This window comes from Lagopus leucura, unplaced genomic scaffold, assembly GCF_019238085.1.
Source record: "Lagopus leucura isolate 7727_CA_CO unplaced genomic scaffold, USGS_WTPT01 Super-Scaffold_100002, whole genome shotgun sequence".
Taxonomy (NCBI): Eukaryota; Metazoa; Chordata; class Aves; order Galliformes; family Phasianidae; genus Lagopus; species Lagopus leucura.
The window spans coordinates 28,311,210-28,328,558 of NW_024962263.1; the positions used below are offsets into that span (position 1 = coordinate 28,311,210).

At 41.4% G+C, this 17,349-nt stretch overlaps 1 protein-coding gene across 10 annotated transcripts in view; it reads right to left on the reverse strand.

Annotated features, from left to right (window-relative positions):
* PTPN3 (protein tyrosine phosphatase non-receptor type 3) overlaps window positions 1-17,320 on the reverse strand; it is a 181,641-nt gene extending 164,321 nt beyond the window's left edge. For 2 of the 10 annotated variants that reach the window (XM_042868966.1, XM_042868977.1), the window contains exons 1-5: window positions 13,518-17,320; window positions 7,652-10,194; window positions 3,353-3,459; window positions 2,600-2,766; window positions 1,283-1,447 (exon numbers count right to left, since the gene is read on the reverse strand). The gene's annotated coding sequence lies outside the window, so the exon portion shown is untranslated. Of the gene's footprint in view, window positions 1-1,282; window positions 1,448-2,599; window positions 2,767-3,352; window positions 3,571-7,651; window positions 10,195-13,517 lie in introns of all 10 variants that reach the window. The other 8 variants (XM_042868965.1, XM_042868968.1, XM_042868969.1 and 5 more) reach the window with 8 other exon arrangements.
* Between the last annotated feature and the right edge of the window lie 29 nt (window positions 17,321-17,349).

Consider the following 17,349-nt stretch of genomic DNA (forward strand, 5'->3'; position numbering starts at 1 on the left):
CACAGTATCTGGGCTTCTCCCAGGGTCAAAAGTGGGACAACTCGTCCAATTGTAACAAAGGTTTCTCTCCCAAGCCTGAGTGTCATTAAAAACACTGACATGAATGTGCACAAGTCTTGGAGAACATGGAAATCACCCACTTTGCCAACACTGGAAACATTTACTCTTTTTAATTTATGTGGGTTGCACCATTTTCAATATGCTAGATTGTTTTTTTAATCCCAGTACTGTTGTCATCCTACAGACAAAGTTTAATGCTATGATGCATTTCTTTAGGATATGCAAATATCAGTGTGCACAGTTATCTCTTATACAACCATAGAATCTTAGAACTGTTTGAGTTGGAAGGGACCTTTAAAGATCATCTAGTGCAATTTCCCTGCAACAAACAAGGCCACCTACAGCAGATCAGGGTGCTCAGAATAATGTCCAGCCTGACCTTGAGTGTCACCAGGGATGGGCATCCAGCACCTCTCCGGGCAACCTGTGCCAGTGCCTCATTACCCTTATTGTAAAAGAACTTTTCCCTCATATCCAGTCTAAAACCAGTTAAATAATCTTCTCAGTACAGAAATTTCTACCTAAGGTTTGGGGCATTTTCATGGGGCAACTTTGGTGAAGAAGCAGGCTTTGCACTTGACCCCATTACGGTAATCAGTCTGTGAGCATTCTGACTTTACTGGATATTCCTAGTATCTGTGCAGCTTCTCCCTGTGCTACCCAGCAGGCAGGTTAATGCTTCCAATGGAAGGAAACCTTCCTGTGACTTGACAGCAAGTTGGACACGAGCCAGCAATGTGCCCTTGCTGCCTAGAAAGCCATGGGTATGTGCCCCCTTCCTGGAGACATTCAAGATCAAGGGCTGGATGAAGCTCTGATCACTCTGATCTGCTGTAGGTGTCCTTGTTCATTGCAGGCAAGTTGGACTAGATGACCTTCAATGGTCCCTTCCAGCTCAAACAATTCTGTGATTCTATGACTTCAGCTTGGTCACCGGGAAAGAGGTGTGGGAGAGATTTGTCAGGGAGCAAGGATCAGAGGGATGTGCTCAGAACTAAGGCAAGCAATGCTGAACCGAACAATTCAGGCAAAGGCCACCTAAGAGAAACCAGGGCATGTCTTACATTGTCCTTAAATGAGAAACTAGGGTATGTTTTATGCCATCTTACCAAGAGCAGGTGAAGCTTGCTGTCATGAATACGAGGCACAGTGCACAGAGGACCAGGGCCAGGAGAGCCTGACTCAGTCCCCAGTCAGCAGGGCTGAAAGTGCTGGGACTGACCTGTCGTGGCAACCACCTCACTTGGGCGATGATGAGCTCTGGAAACAGTTTCCTAATCTGTGGGCAGCCACCTCGCTGTGTCAGGCTATTAAGGACAGAGGCATCTTCTCCAGGAATGACCACCATCCTTCTTTCCTTGTTAGTGTCAGCAGCTCCTTTTTCCGCCTTTGTGTTGGCACAGAGAAAAAAAAGTCTGTGTAAGACTGCTGTATATACTGGAGGGTAAAGAGAAAATTAGTATATTAACAACAAATTAAACAACTTCCTAAAGGTCATGTTAAAACATGCTTCCTGACATGACTTCAATTAGTAAATGGAGACTCAGATTCTTTTGGAAATTTTCCCATGTCTAAGAACCTCATCTTAACCCTCAGCTTGACTAGTTCTCAAAAAATCAAATTACAAACCATTAAGATGTTTGCCAACAGCATTCATGAAGCACATGTTGCTTCAGATTCCTGCTAAGAAATATCCAATCAAAATGCCCTGTGACTCAGTTATTCTTGAATTGGTCTAATTTTGCCTGTGAAAATTATGAAGAAACTTGCCAACTGCTCATACGCCTCAACAGATGCAATTTTAACCATCTCAGTCCTCTTTTTGGAGTGCACTCTAAGTGCAGAAAGTCATTTCTTCTCATTTTTATATTTTTCATTTTGGCTGGGTTTGAAGGAAATATGTGTCACTTATAAATGAGTTTATTATAGTCTTGCGTTGAGTTCATATGGGGAGCATCACTGATATAAATTAAATTCCTTCATTATTTTAAATTGTAGTCTTAACCAAGGAGTTACAAGCTAAATACACAATTATCTACTCATAATAACATGACTCTAACCAAAAGGCAGTGAGGACACCAAGATGCTGAGTGAGCCATCAGGCCAAGTAACAACAAAAATCCTGTGTACAGTCATTTTCCCAGACAGCTTCCTCAAAGCCTGAAGAACACCATTTACATCAGAAAAGCTTTTTACAAAGCATGTCCAGGCTGGGCTACCACGATAGTTTGCCATTTGGTGGGGATTTCTCCTCCTTTTCACAGCTCTAGTGATACTTGGCAGCCTTGGCTTTGCTGTGAATATCACACAGCCCTTCTGATATCAGCTCCAGTCTATGATCCCAGCCTTACCCTGTATGTGATATGATAAGTGTGTGACTGCGGTACTGCCCTGACTATTGGCTTTAAGATAAGTAATGCTTTGTGTCCTGGGGAATGTGGCTGGATTTTTATGATACTGTATTTTAGGAGATCTGTGTTGGTTCTGCATTGGGAACCAGGAATCAGAATGCAAACAGCCAAAAGCACTTGGTACTTACCAGGCATACTGAAGGATGGGTTCTGCTTAGAAAAGCCTCATGAAATGAGAGTTATTCACTCAAAGAAAAGAGGAATGATAGCAACAAGATGTAGGTCATGCGCTGAAGAGCAGATTAGGGACGGTCTGTTTGCTAATGTCATCCAGCCAAGCAGCCATTCTCTCCCTCTGCATTACAAAATATACAAAATACATTTAGTATTTGCAATCAGTATGAATGCTGTTTAAGATTATGTATAGACAGAATTTGCAAAGGATGGCTTTTCCAGAGGCACAGGATTTGTTAGCTTGTCTTCATTACATTTAGAAGTATGATACACAGTCATCAATATATACTGCAGTGTAGCATAGGTTAGACATCCAACACATTTGTTATTGTGGTAGGTGAAGAAATTCTTCATTCTAAGTCCCCATTTTATCAGCATTATGAGACATTTCTAATTTGTGAGAAGCGTCATACCTATACACATAAATAATGTTCTTAAAATACAGCTTATGAAAAAAATTGGAAATGGACTCAGTTTATGAAGAACAGCTTGCCACACCACCATACATTTAATGAAGGAGAAGCAAAACCTGGGCTCAGATTTTACAGATGCTATGCCTTAACTACTGCTTAGTTTGAGCAATGCAAGTCAGATGATTAAAACAAGAGCCCACACTCTCACAGGCTCATTGCCCACTGAAAGAAGAAGAAGGGGAAGAACCTGCCTCCCCATTTCATTTCACCTGCTTCCCATCAAGCAGAATTTACCTATGCAAGTGCTTATACATGTAACAAGGGGATCGCATAGCCTCCGTGCACTAAGACCTCTGTAAGACATCCTGCCTCATGGGTCTGCTCCATCCCAGGGGAATAGCCTGCAGCAAAGGAAGTAGAAGTGTGTTTGGTTTGCATAACATACTCCTTTACAACTAGGAGGCCAAAAATAATTTCCTTGGGGTCTTTCCATTGATTCCAACTTGAAGATGCTGAAAATACAAATACAAGAAATATAAATATTCAGGCAGCACTCACAGATCCACTTCCAAATAATGTGAATGAGAGAGGAAATAAAAAGTGCCTACAAAGCGACGGTGGGGATGATTATGTACGTATCCAAATTACCAGTATTAAAAACAAGGAAAGAAAAGGATAGCCTAAACCTGAGTAAAGCTCAGCTGCAGTGCACAGCAACCACAGCTTATTTCACAGACAAATCTATGAGGAAATATAGCCTCTTTTCAAATACTCTAGCTGGCATGTTGTCAGTAGCCATTGTTGCCTTCATTGCTTATTCAGCACAACATCAATAATATATTTTTTTTCTTCAGCAGTTACACACATATCACCAAAAGATTTCCTGGCATTTACAAGGATACTTTGAGACACTGTGATCTTGAAAGAGAAGGCCTATATGCACCCACCTATCAATCATGGGCACCTTTTAATTAGGGTGAAAGAAACACCTGCTGTGTTAAGCAAGACACTCAGAGGTTGGTTATCCCTCTGTCACTATATAAGACCAAAGCCATCTTGCGTCAGGGCATGTTGCAGGGATGAGAAGGACTTGGTACTACAGTATATCTCATCTCATACTGAGGGAAGGGATTAGCCAATTGTTCATCAGTCACATTAAAGAGCTAAGAGAAAGAGGGCATTGATCCTGAGCATTCTGCACCAGTTTAAAGAGATGTGTTAAATGAACACAGAGAATATGGAATTGTACATAGCAGGTAACAGAGAGGGCTGATTATATGTGGAGACCTCCCAGAAAGATGTGCTGTGCAGTTGTGCTGGGGAGGAAAGAAATGGCTCGTTGGGGCACTGGATCATGCCTGGCCTGTCCCGACCTGTAAGAGTGCCTGCCAGACTTCTTTTTTCCTCCTTCAGTAGTAAAATTGGAGAAAAAAAAAAAAAAGTAAGTTTTTTGGATGAGATCAAGACAGATTTCTTGTCAAAAACGAGAGACTTCAATCACATTTATAGGTAGTGACTGAAATTATATTCTCAAGCATTTCTGTGTTGACATAATGACATAACACGTTCGCCTTTTCATTATCAGTCAACCTCAACCTCATGATTCAGTAAAATCTGGAGGAATCAGATTCATCCACTTCCCCTTCTGTTTTAGGGGACATTTTTATTTGAGGACAAGCAAATTTCTCAGAGGTATAACTGTAATGCTAAGAGGAGGAAATGAAGAAAGGTCTCCTCTTTCCTTCACCAAGTTGTGCAAGAACCACTTCATTACCAAGGGCAGGCACTGTGTTTCCTGGCACAAGGAAAAGGTCACTGGGGAAGAGAAAGGTGGGAAGCTCAAGAGCAGGAAGAGATGCTGTCAGGGAAACAATCACGCAATGCCACGTGGCAGCAGGAGGAAATGACTGAGGAGGCATCTCATCAGATTGGTGAGATAAGAAACATTTGAGGTGACTAGACCAAGATGTCAGCAAGAGTGCACAGAGGCGCAGGCATCCCTCTGCTAGAAAGCAAGTCCTGAGTCAGAGGGAGGTCAGGTGGTCCAAGCAATGATCTGCAGGCTGGGGAGGCTGATTTGAAGACAATAGAGATAGTGTGGGTAGGCTAGACAATAGCTAGGACAAGAGTATTTGAAGGGTGAAAAGGCAAAGAAAGGACAGATCATAGAACAGTTTAAGTTGGAAGGGACTTTTAAGATCATCCAGTTCCAACCCCCTGCTAGACCAGGTTGCTCAAAGCCCCATCCAGCTTGGCCTTGAATGCCTCCAGGGAAGGAGTATCCACAGCCTCACTAGGCAACCTGTTCCAGTGTCTCACCACCCTCACAGTAAAGAATTTCTTCTTCATATCTACTCTAAATTTGCTCTCTTCCAGTTTAAAGCCATTTCCCCTCATCCCATCGGTGCTTGCCCTTATGAAAAAAGTCCCTCCTCAACTTTCCCACAGGTCTCCCTAATGTACTTACAAATCATGTAAGGCAGAACAAACAGCACAGCTAAGAGCATTGTGGGTACTTACAATGCTTAAAGATTTTGTAGACAAAATGAAAGTCCACAGTCTGAGACTCTTGCAGTCTAGTCAGAGACATGACAGCGCACTAGACATGAACAAGGAGTGGGAGGCTGAGGGATGTAATAATAAGTAATGAGCTGCAACAGGGACAGCACAAACTTAAATTGAACAATACATGTATACGTTGTTAGAGTCTGGTTTTGGGATGGAGTTAATTTTCTTCATAGAAGCTGGTATGGGGTCATGCTTTGAATTCAGGAGGAAAATTAAAAAAAACAAAAAACAAAAAACCCACACCTACATTTTAACTGTTGATGAGCAGTGCTGCATAGAATTGAGGATGTTACTGCTTCTTCTACTGCCTTGCCAGCAATGGAGGACACAAAGAGTTGGATGGGGACAGCACCAGGACAACTGACCTAAACTGTCCAAAGAGATGTTCCATACCATCACGTGGCAACGTGCTGAACAACAAAACTGGGACAGTAGGCTGGGGATGGGTGCTGCCACTGCTCAGAGACTGGCTGAGCATCAGTCAGCAGGTGGTGAGCAATCACACATTTTGTATGTTATTTTCCTTCCCTTTCTGTCCTAATAAACTGTCTTTATTTCAGCCCATGACTCTCTCCCCCATTGCACTGGAGGGAGTGACCAAACAGCTGCTCTGCCTGCTGAGTTAAACCAAAACAAGGTTACGGAAGAATCTCCCAAGAGAACGGACAAAAAATTTCCACTTCTGAACACCTGAACAGAACACTATGTACAGCTGGGAGATGAATGAGGGGGTGTCTCCCTAGAGGAGTTCATGAACTGTTTCATGTAGATGAAGAAACACAGCCTGAGTCTCAGCAAGGGCCATGCAGAACAGATGCAAATGTCTGAGCGGTGGTCACAAGTGTAAGTCTGTGCAGACATCATTTAATGTGTTCACAGAAAAAGCAGAATGACAACTGCCGTCATATAAAAACCTCATTAGAGTGGTGATACATTGCTAGACAGGAGTTTTCATAATTACCAAGAGCCTTTTTAAAGTTCAATTTCTATTGTATGAAGCATAGGCCTGGGAATGTACTCTAATTTCTAGATAGAGATACGGGGTTGATGCTTTGCTGTCTTGCTTCCTAGTAAATCATTTGATACCATTAAGTCTGTAATGCAACTCTATGTCTCAGCACTACCATCGTGCTTGTTTTATAGCAATTCAAAAGACAATGCAGAACTCAAAGTAGCTGATATCTATTACATTCTTATCCAAGATGAAAATATCGAAGCAAACTAAATATCAGACATCTCAGTGATTTTAAACCAGGAAGTCCACTGGAGTCATCACTAATTATACAAGAGTTAGATCAAGATCAGTTCTCTGGGCAAAGTTATTGATTTCCTCATTGTATTTTAGATACCACACTTTTATTCCTCACTGGCTACAGTGACAGTCATGATCAGCATTAATACACAGAAAAGCTGGGGCAGAAAAAGGGACTTTCCTCACACCTAGCACAGTAAAATCCCACTGGCGTTAAAGTGAATTGCAGTAAGGAAGTTTCCAAAATATACCGTCTATCAACAAACTTTCATTATTGTACCTTCCAGCATAATCTGCCAATAAATACATTTCTCATGGACTTGATATATAAGCCACATTTTCTTTTCTCTACAGCAATTTGCTCAGGATTCCAGGAACTGATATTCCAGAATTGACCAAATGGTCCAACACTACATAAGGATCCTTATAGGACTTGAATATATTTGCTTTGGAAAAGATAAGATAAATAGAATAGATAAAGCTTGCCATCTAGAGGAACTATGCAGAAATCCACTTTTTTTTGTATCTACTTATTCTGTTTAATGTATTTTGGTATTGACTGTAATTAGTCAACCAATTGAAGAGATTTCAAGAAGCTGACTACGAGATCCAGCTTCAGTTTGCTCTTTGTGCTGTTCAGCTTCCACCTTTTTTCCCCACCCTGCAAAAGGACCCCTGCTCCATCTTGCCCCTATAAACATTCTACTGCAATGTCCTGTTCCCATCACTCTCTGTACAGTGAAAAGAACAGACAGCAGTGGTGGGACTCCTACCTGGCATTCTGGTGAAGGGTTATCCAGAGGATGGACAAGGTGCTAAGCCCAAAGATCTCCTTCATCCTGAGTTGTTCTGTGGTCCCACGGAGACTTTGGGGATGCTTCCCAGGGAAGAAATTCCAGCAGCATCTCTTCTGTAAGCTTACCATTCCAAATACCAACCATGAAAGTTTGGGGCTCAATTCCATTGCTTCAGGGGGCTTAAATATAAATCTCTCCTGATTCGAGGAAAATCCCTATTCTTTCTCTGTGGAAAGAAAAACCTTTACAGAATGCCAAAAAACAGGAAAGTCCTCCCTCATTCACCTGTGGATAAATTAACTGTTAAGTCCTGTCACCTGTTTACACCTTTTTATGTCAAGCAGGAGAGTTAAAAACCAAACAAATAACAAGAAAACAACATATAGGCAGCTTTTAGAGCCAGGTATGAAACATGATAGATCCTAGGCCTAGTGGAATTTATACATCTTAGCCAAGATCCCAAGGTATGAGCTCTGAGCAACCTATCCTTTGAAGCAAGTTGCTTGGAAAACTGGGCTGTGAGGTGCCAGGCGCACTCCCTGTGGGGCTGCCACTTTCTCTCACCAGCCTTAGCATCCTTCTCACTTCCCAGAAGGGCTGCAAGCAGGCTGAGCTGCAGCTGTCAGCTAAGAAGACTGACAAACCTCCGCATGAGATTGAGAAGGGCAGAGGCCAGCAAAGAAGAGCCACAGATAAAACAGCAGGTTATGGGGTAATTACTTCAATCTGGAGCATAGGAGCAGGAAAGAGATCTAGGCTACAGGGTACTGGAGCAGCCTGAAAAATGCAGTTAATGAAGCAAGAGTAAGATGATACACTTCTGGTAACTTGTAATAAGATGAGAGGTATTGGTCTCAAGGTGCACCAGGAGAAGTTCAATTTGGATATTAGGAAAAAATTCTTCTCCAAAAGAGTGTTCAAGCATTGGAAACAGGGAAGCGGTTGAGTCGCAGTTCCTGGAGGTGTTCAAGAAATGTGGAGTTGTGGCACTGAGGAGCATGGTTTAGTGGGTGTGGTGGTGATGGGTTGATGGTTGGACTTGATCTCTTCCAACTGTAATGATTCTATGATTTTATGATTTTATGAATTGGAAGCTCTCATTTGTGATGAAAGTGACACAGCAGCTGTAGTAGCAGTATCTACAGGACAGAGTGGAAGAAAAGTGATCATGGTGAGCAGGCATGAATGCACCCAGGTAGCAAGGCCACAGGAAGCTGGGGCTACTGACCTTCAGGTAAAAGAAAGCTGCCCTTGCTCTGTGCAATGCAGTCAAGGCTGTTGTGCCACTTACCCTTATCAAACATGCCAAGCAATTCCCAGGTACTTTCTCTTGCATCAGAAAGGATTAGGTAAGCAGAAACATGGCACAGTGATGCAATTATTTGGCTCAACACAGTGCTAGGCACAACATCATTGACACTGTGTGTTAAAATGCCTCAGTTTGAGACCTTAGCCTCTGCCTCAAGCACAAATGCTTCAAAGAGATTATGAGAAGAATGAGTAGGGCTCTTGTTTCGCTAGATTGAAAGTAATCTCTCTTTCCAGCTTCAGACCCAGCAGGCTAAACCACTAAACAGAATTTCACATGAATTTCAGCGGGTAGGACTTAGTCCAATTAAGTAAATAGCACTGTCCTACTTCTTTTGAAATCAAAAACAGTTTTGCCATTTATAGGAATCAAAAACTGTTCATTACGCTTTTGCTTTTTGATGGGCACACTGATTTCCGAGGGGTCACTTTTCTAAGGAGGACAAAAAGATGCAGTCAATGAGAGGTGAACGTGACCACAGTATGAGCTGCTATCTGTGAGATCATCAGTTCAGGGATTCTTCTGAGTTCATTTTTAGGGATCAGTGTCATTAATGCTCTAAAGCCAATTTTTAACATTGTGATGGTGTTCCTCAGGACCTATGTTTAGCTTCTCAATTACCCCTCCTTTGGGCTGGGAAGTTGGCGACAATTAGATGAGTCGTCTCCAGCTCAGTGCTGGCCTGAAATGTCACCTACCCTTCTGTACCCTATTGTTTCATCATACTGCACTCCTCCTGTGAGACTTGTTTATCTTTCCTTCAAGTTTCATACTATTTCCTGCTTCACTGAGATTTATGATGAAAGAAAGAGTAATGCTTCTAATTGATCCTCTTCAGGTGACATTATCTTCTGCAAGAGCATCAATCAGTGGTTGTAAACATATGTTTGACAAGAGTTTTCCTTTTTATATGCCACCTCGGAAATTTTAAGAACAGCTGAAGCTCTGCTGTTAAACGATGAGCAATACAAGAATGAGAAGTAACAAGTACAGGGAGGATGGCAATGGAAATCTCTCAGATCTCTGACGACGTGGTGGTGATTATAAGATCCAGTTGATCAGACTGGCAAAACCTCTTCATTGAGAGCTGCCCTTTGCATGCTAGCTTACACGTGTGTAAGCCTCTGGGCACCATGTTGTTCAGGCAGTCTTCAGCAGCCTGTGAGCATGACCATGTCGACACGTAGAAGACAGAAGTTCCCATTTTCAGCTATTTAAGAAAAGAGAAAAAAAAAAAAAAAAAGCAATCATGAGTCCTTGGCTTGCATCAGCTACTTGGTGGATACAAAAACAGAGAATAGCTCTGAAGTTAGACTAAGTGTGGCCTCAGTGACCATTCTTGTACAGAAGCAGAGTGACCATTTTGGCCCTTAAATCGAAGTTCTGCTGCTCTCTACCCCAGGTGTAAAATGATGGTGGCTATCACACACAGGGGTGTATGTCTTGAAGAACAACTCTCCCTAGGTTCAGACACATTAAGAGGCCACTGCCACCATTCTACCTTGAGTGTGTAGAGCTGGCTCAGGCACCTCTTGTCCCATCACCTGATCTGCTGGATTAGAGCTCTGGACCATGGATCTAGCTCATCTCCCATCTTGTCACACTGGCATCTATGACCTGCCCCCAGCTCTGCTCAGTTGGCTCAGACCATTGGGGCTATGGCCTATCAGCAAGAACATGGCCTGTGATATGGTCACCACAGCTTCTGGCTTGGCTCCCCTCATGATACATCCTGACATAAGAGCTGAATAATAAGCCAGATGCATCTACAGCTTAAAAGCCAGAATAATACTTTTTGGTCCCATCATCTGGTTGGATGAGTACCTGTCAGGAGTTATGTGAACACAATTGTTGATCTAGGGCTCAGGGCTGACTCGATAACTTCTCAAGGACTCCCCTCTCTCCATTTTGTTATTTTTCTTCTAATGCATTCAGCTCACATTCATTCTGGAGATCAATTCTGTTTCACCATAAATATTGAATTATTGGGAATCTTCCAAGTTATCTGCCAGAAGACCTAGCTTGTGAAGGTCCTCACAAGTTCAGCTAGGAATATGCATATGAGGAAGAAGAGCCTGTAAAAGCTAGAAATGCTAAATGGCTTATTTACATCCCTTAAAAGTTGCAAAACACTCGACTTAAACAAAAAACAAAAATAAAAACCTGTGGAAATTATTTTTTGGCTTTGCAGCCTCAGCAGACAAAGGTTTTTGGCTTTACAACCTCTTCTCAAAAAAAACCCCATCCTACTGATTCTAATTCTTCATCACCTTGAAATCCATGTAGGTTATTCATTACACGAGCACGGGGATTTCAGAAGGCTACTGAGGGAGGATTCTCTGCTCCCATGAGATTATGGTTTTCATACATGGGTTGCACTATGACAAGCAAATATGCACTGTGCAGAGAAGAATAAAATGAGATTGCTCAACTGTTCAGATGTTAATTCATTCTCATAATTGCCTGACAATCTCATTGACCTGTTCTTCCTGATTCACACCTTTTTCACTGTATGTGCTGAAGAGAGAAATAGAAGAATACAGTTGTCAGTAGCTGTCAATTTCCTTGAATGGCAGTGAAAAAGCTGATGAACTCCTTTTGGATGCAGTTAATTTAGTAAACTAGGAATTGGTACCTAATTTGCCTAAACTCTCAGAAGTACTTGGGTTGCATGGGGATTTGGTTGTCGTACTGTTTAATCAACTCAGATTTTATTAAGTGCTCAGCTCATACTTCTGGAAAATCACATTTGTTACATAACCAAAACTGGGCATACTGAAATGGAGATGCTTCAGTCACATTCAGCTTTCTGAATATTGAGAAGATCCATTTAGACTATACTAAGGGAAACAAACATGATTACTTCCAGACTTCTAGAGGAAACTGGAGTTTAATTCTTCTCCTGACTTCATTAGGCCCAAGACTTCAACCAGATTCTAGTTTTGTGAAGAATGCATTACAAAACAATCAAACAAAACAACAAGAGCAAAAACCCTTTGCCTTGTTTGAGTCAAAAATGGAATCAACCAGCAAGTCAGTGGTAATAGGTTCATACTCTGAACTCAGTGTCAATATGACATTTCATTTAAAATTAACTTCAGAGCCAGTGTTTGAGGAGCAGAAGTGGATGTGTTACAGCCAGGTCTCTACATCCATTCATGTAACACTATAACATTTTGATGCCACTTGCTGGGAAATAGCACCTGCATGAGCTGTTCAGCCCTTCTCACTCATTCAGCACTAGAACAAGGGGAAAACAGTCAGTGCTATTACTCGGGAGGTAATTTGTTGGGTTGTCTGGTGTCAACATTCCTGCATTCAGCAAAAGGTATTTGAAATCACTGATCATTCTTTTGACTGGGTGGTTTGAGGACACAATTGCCTCAAGGTGTGGGATAGAAAGAAGACTGAACTAGAGTCTCCTGAAAGGAATACAGCAAAAGGGTAAGAGATAATGGTCAGAAATCAAATTTCTGAAAAAATCTAGAAAAAATATCTTTACCAGGAGGGAGGAAAAGTAAAGGAAGAGGTTGCCCAGAGAAGCTGTTGGAAAGCCAGCCCTGAGCACACTGATCGAGCCCTGAAGCTAGAGTATCCCTCAAACAAAACTTCATATTCTTTCTAGACTCAGTTTTGATCTTCTTGCCTGTAGAGAATGCTGTAGACAGCAAAAAAGCATTCTGTTATTTCACTGTCTTCCAACACCTGCTGTCTGATATCACTTTCTTGTTTTATCTCTACCTGTTTCTCGTGGCATAAAGCTCCTTGTCAGAGACCTTGGAAGGTAACTACACGCACAAAGTAAAATTTCCTAATATGGACATTTTATGAGAGATGCGTGTGCTAAGGGAATTGCTTTCCAGTAACATTCCTCTCCACAGACAACATAATGACTGACTGTACACAGCCCCTCTAATTCTGCATTTTTGCATGTTTGAGGTCTGCTTCTGCCTGCACAGAAAGCGGCCATTTTGTTGCCCTACTGTGGGTCTGATGCAAAAGGTGGGGTGATCCCGTGATCCCTCAGAAAAAGTGTCTGCTCTTTTCAGAGGTGACTTTCCAGGACTAAAATTAAAGTATTTTAGAAAGTTCAGTTTCTTCTGCTTGAAAATATGTACATGAGTGATGTACATGAGTGTTACCAAGCCACGCCTCATTCTTGTAGCTTAGTTCTTTTTTTCTGATTTGCTAGGCATAGTAATTACTGAGGAACACTACAGGTTTTTACAGGTACTGACTGATAGATAAACCAACTCCGACGAGAGCTTTTTCTTTTCAACTGTTTTAAATCATTACACTGAGCTTTATCAAGTCGAACACACAAATTGTGTGTTCTTGTTCCTGCAAACAGAATAAAGACAAACATGTGGTGCCAGGCAAATTCAATTCCATTTCAGTATCAAAGGATTTGCTAAAATAAATGTTATGAATGTGGCACCAAATACAAAGGATCTGAGGATTAGTCCACAGCATTTGGATAAACCAGTGAAATTACATCTGATATACAGCCCACAGGCAGTTAATGATGGATACCTCAGAGATTTCTTCATTTATGGAAGTGAGTGGAGTCCAGCAGTGCAGCATCTTCAGTCTTCTACGTTTGGTTTGGGAAATAGTAACTTGTGCATTTTCAGCAGCTCTATTTAAGCTCTCCCTAATAAGTAGCAGAAAACAACATTAGGTCATGGCTGGCTTTTCAAACACAGTCTTATGAGAAACACAGCCCTTTCAGAAACTGAAGGCTGATTTCACTTCTGGACTAAAGAGCCACCCCTGCATTGCAAATCCCAGCCAGAGTACTTTAATCTAGATGGGGCACTTACCTCTGAAAAGCAGCAGATAGCATGAGGCAGCTCAAATATGGAATATATAGGTTATCTAGTATGAGTTGATGTTGATGTCCAGGTCCATGCTGAATAGTTTTGGTTGCATGCCTGGAATAGATAGGCTCACAGCAGAAACTGGGATTAACATACACCTAATTGTAGGCTGTGTGTGTGCCAAGCAAAGTAAATGGCTCTACTTTTGAGATCAGTGTCATTTCAGATTTGCCATGAAGCAGCTCTATTAAGATTATACTATCAACCTTCACCAATTTATGTATCTGTCTATTAATTAGCTAGCAAACAGTAACTCAGAAAAGACACACCAGTGACAAAATCACAGCAGCATACCAGCTACTTCTTATGTGTTTTCTAAACAAAATCCCCCAAGTTCTCATGTTGTGTCATAATTTCTGGTCATCAGAGAAACTCCTGAGCAATTCTTGGTGGCAAGTGTCTGTGTTTGCTTTGAGTGAGTCACTCCCATCGCAGGACACCTGCCCTTCTGCAATGAGAGTGACCCACAGCTCCCATCACACTGAGATGATGTGAAAGGAACAGAGGAATCTTAAGTGCCACCTTGCTTAAGAGGCACTTCTCTTTCGACAACTTGCTCTGGGGTGTTCCCATCTCTTCTTAGGAAGTCCCATGTTGCATACTGGGGTGTTGGCATGAGGAAGGACATCTGCCTGTGGAGCCCACTAGCTCACATGCCCAGGAGGAATGCCTGGCTTTCTTCTCCCTTCTCCTGAGTCCATGTTTGTTGAGGTGGCTGCCTCATTGGCTGTATAATCACAGAGACAGGGATACACATCTTTCAGCTCCATGAGAGCCACCCACATACTGGGCTACAGTCACATTCACCCAGTGAGCCCAGCAATGCCTCCACACAGAGCTGAGCATCTCATGAGCTCAAAGGGAAAGAATGCAAGCACCAACAGTCACATGCCAAGCACTAGCAGTATTTTATTGGTCTAATTTCCACGAAAGTTGGGAGACAGTCCGAAGAAGAAATGCAGAGCATAATCTCCATAATTTATGAATGATAATCAATAATCTTCATTTTTGATTTGTACACAATTTTGACAGAAGGCTGACCAAAATTTTTGGCCGTATTTTGAAGGATGCTATTGAAAATGTATAAATCATAATACGCCTGAATTATCACATTCATATCACTGAACACAATTCAGAAGATTCTCCTAAGAATGCTGATTTCTATCCTATGATTCCAGCTTCCTGGCTATTATTAGAACTTGTAATAATCATCATTCTTGCCTTGAGATCGGAGGAGTTAAGTCCCACAGAACATGGAATGTGTCTGAATAATTTATTGCAAGGAAATACAAGCTTCAAATATGTAGAGGACTTTCTACATATAGCACTCTAGAAATACTGTATTCAGTGCATTTCTCATCCACAGAAAGTAAATATGTATCTGCAATTAGTCTGAAGATTTAATTTTGCAGCAACGAGTTTTAGAGTCTGCATTCATACGAAACTGTATTTTTTTCCATATAGTCTGAACATTGAGCAGTGACTCCTTTACAGAACATATAAGATTCCTGTATAATATGCACAATGTTTTCAAGTGTGTATGCTCTTCTCACTTGTGCAGTACTTTGGTTAGTATGACGCTACAATTTTCCTTTCTTTGAATTTTTTTTCACATTAGGGGAGGGATGTTTTTTCTGCAAAACCTCCAGTGCATGCCATTTAAATATGACTCCTCCTGCTTTAAGATTTTCCACGAAGTATTCACATTGAGAAGAATTTGTCTTCATTGATGGAAAGACTGGTGGTGACACTCCACTTAACAGAAGGGAAATATTATATTATTATTCGCTGAGATGAAAGATTCCTTATGCCTCTTCCATCAATCAGAAGCATTTTGACATTTCCCATCACCACAGCACAAAGATGTTCATTCTGGGAAATGCACAACATATACTAATGAGAATGTTCAGACATCACAGGAAATATTTTTTTTCTCTGTAAAATGTCAGAGTTATTCTTGACCTAATCTGGGCCATAAAGAGGAAAAAGTGTAATTGCTTGTAAATAATAAGTCAGAAGGACCAAGCGTGACATTTTAAAAGTTCAAATCTTTTCATCCTCAGCTATCATACTTTGCATTAAGGCTATTTACAGACAGTATTTGTCATATCACAGTGTACCAAGCTGGCTTATTTTGTAGTAAATGCAATGACAAGTAAAACAGAGCTCACTGAGGTTTGCTTTCCATTTCCTCTTCTAACTTCTGTGCCATTCTAAACAAATGAGGTGGTGGTGAGGTGAAGAGGACAGAGAAAATCACCAGGGATCACCTGAAGGTCAATATACAGCAGGTCTCCTCGTATTAAATTTGCCAGAGTCATACTGGATTTCTATCCAACAAAACAAAGTTCTGCATTACAGAAGGGCAAAGTGTGAAACAGTTAAGAGATTGAGATACCAGGAAACTGCTTTTCAAGGTTCCAAAAAGCCAACTCGTTACAACATCAGATAATTGACTATTAGACAGATAAAACCCCTGGTTTTCAAAGCAGACATCAAGGAGCATGGCTTGGGCTCTGAAGCAAAAGGCACAACTCTCAAAACTGATCCTCAGTTTACATACATATAAAACACTTCTCTTTTCCATGTATTTTATGGCGGGTTGTAAGAAACAGATAGCGTCTCATTTCCATTACAAAGCTCTGCCGGGAAACTAATAACAGTCTGTTCCAGCTGAAGTGAGTAAAACCTGTTCTTCAAAAGAACTGAAAAAAAAGTGAGAAATAAAAGAAAAAAGACTGTCTACTTTCAGAATTCTGATTCACGCACTGAGCAATGCACTTCCCTTTTCTCACTGTATGGTGCTCTGAGATGATCGCTCCCTTTTCAGAACGATTGTTTGACCAAATCCATCACAAAGCTGCCTTCTCCCCTCTAGGGCTGCACCCGTACAACTCAAGGATTGCCTCAGCCAGAAGCACTTTCACACAGTTGGAGCCAAAACCACCTCAAGGAACACCTAAATCATTCTGGATGAAAGTCCTGACAGTGCTTTTAATGGAGCCCAAATTTCCCTTCCCAATTGGCAATAAAGTGGCCAATCTGGGAGAATTTCCTTTTCCAGGAGGACTTCCTGAAAGCATGACACTGCCATGTGTCTGGTTGGACACATGCTGGGGGTCATAAAACACCCGGCCTCAGTATGTTTAATCTTGCATTACACTGACTTCCTATGTTTTCTTTTTCTTTCATTATTTATTTATTTATTTATTTATTTATTTATTTATTTATTGTGTGGCTTTATTTTTTTACTGATTTTCTCCACAACTGATGTATCAGATGAAGTCCCAGTAAAGAACTCAGAAAATGTCTAAGAAGGCTATTATCAAATTCTAAGGAACTAGCACCAGGAGTAAGAATAAAGAATACTTTGACTGAACCACTGAATCACAGAATGGCCAACGTAGGATCATGAATCTCCAACCCCCCTGCCACGTGCAGGGCCAACAACCTCCCCATTTAATACTAGATCAGGTTGCGCAAGG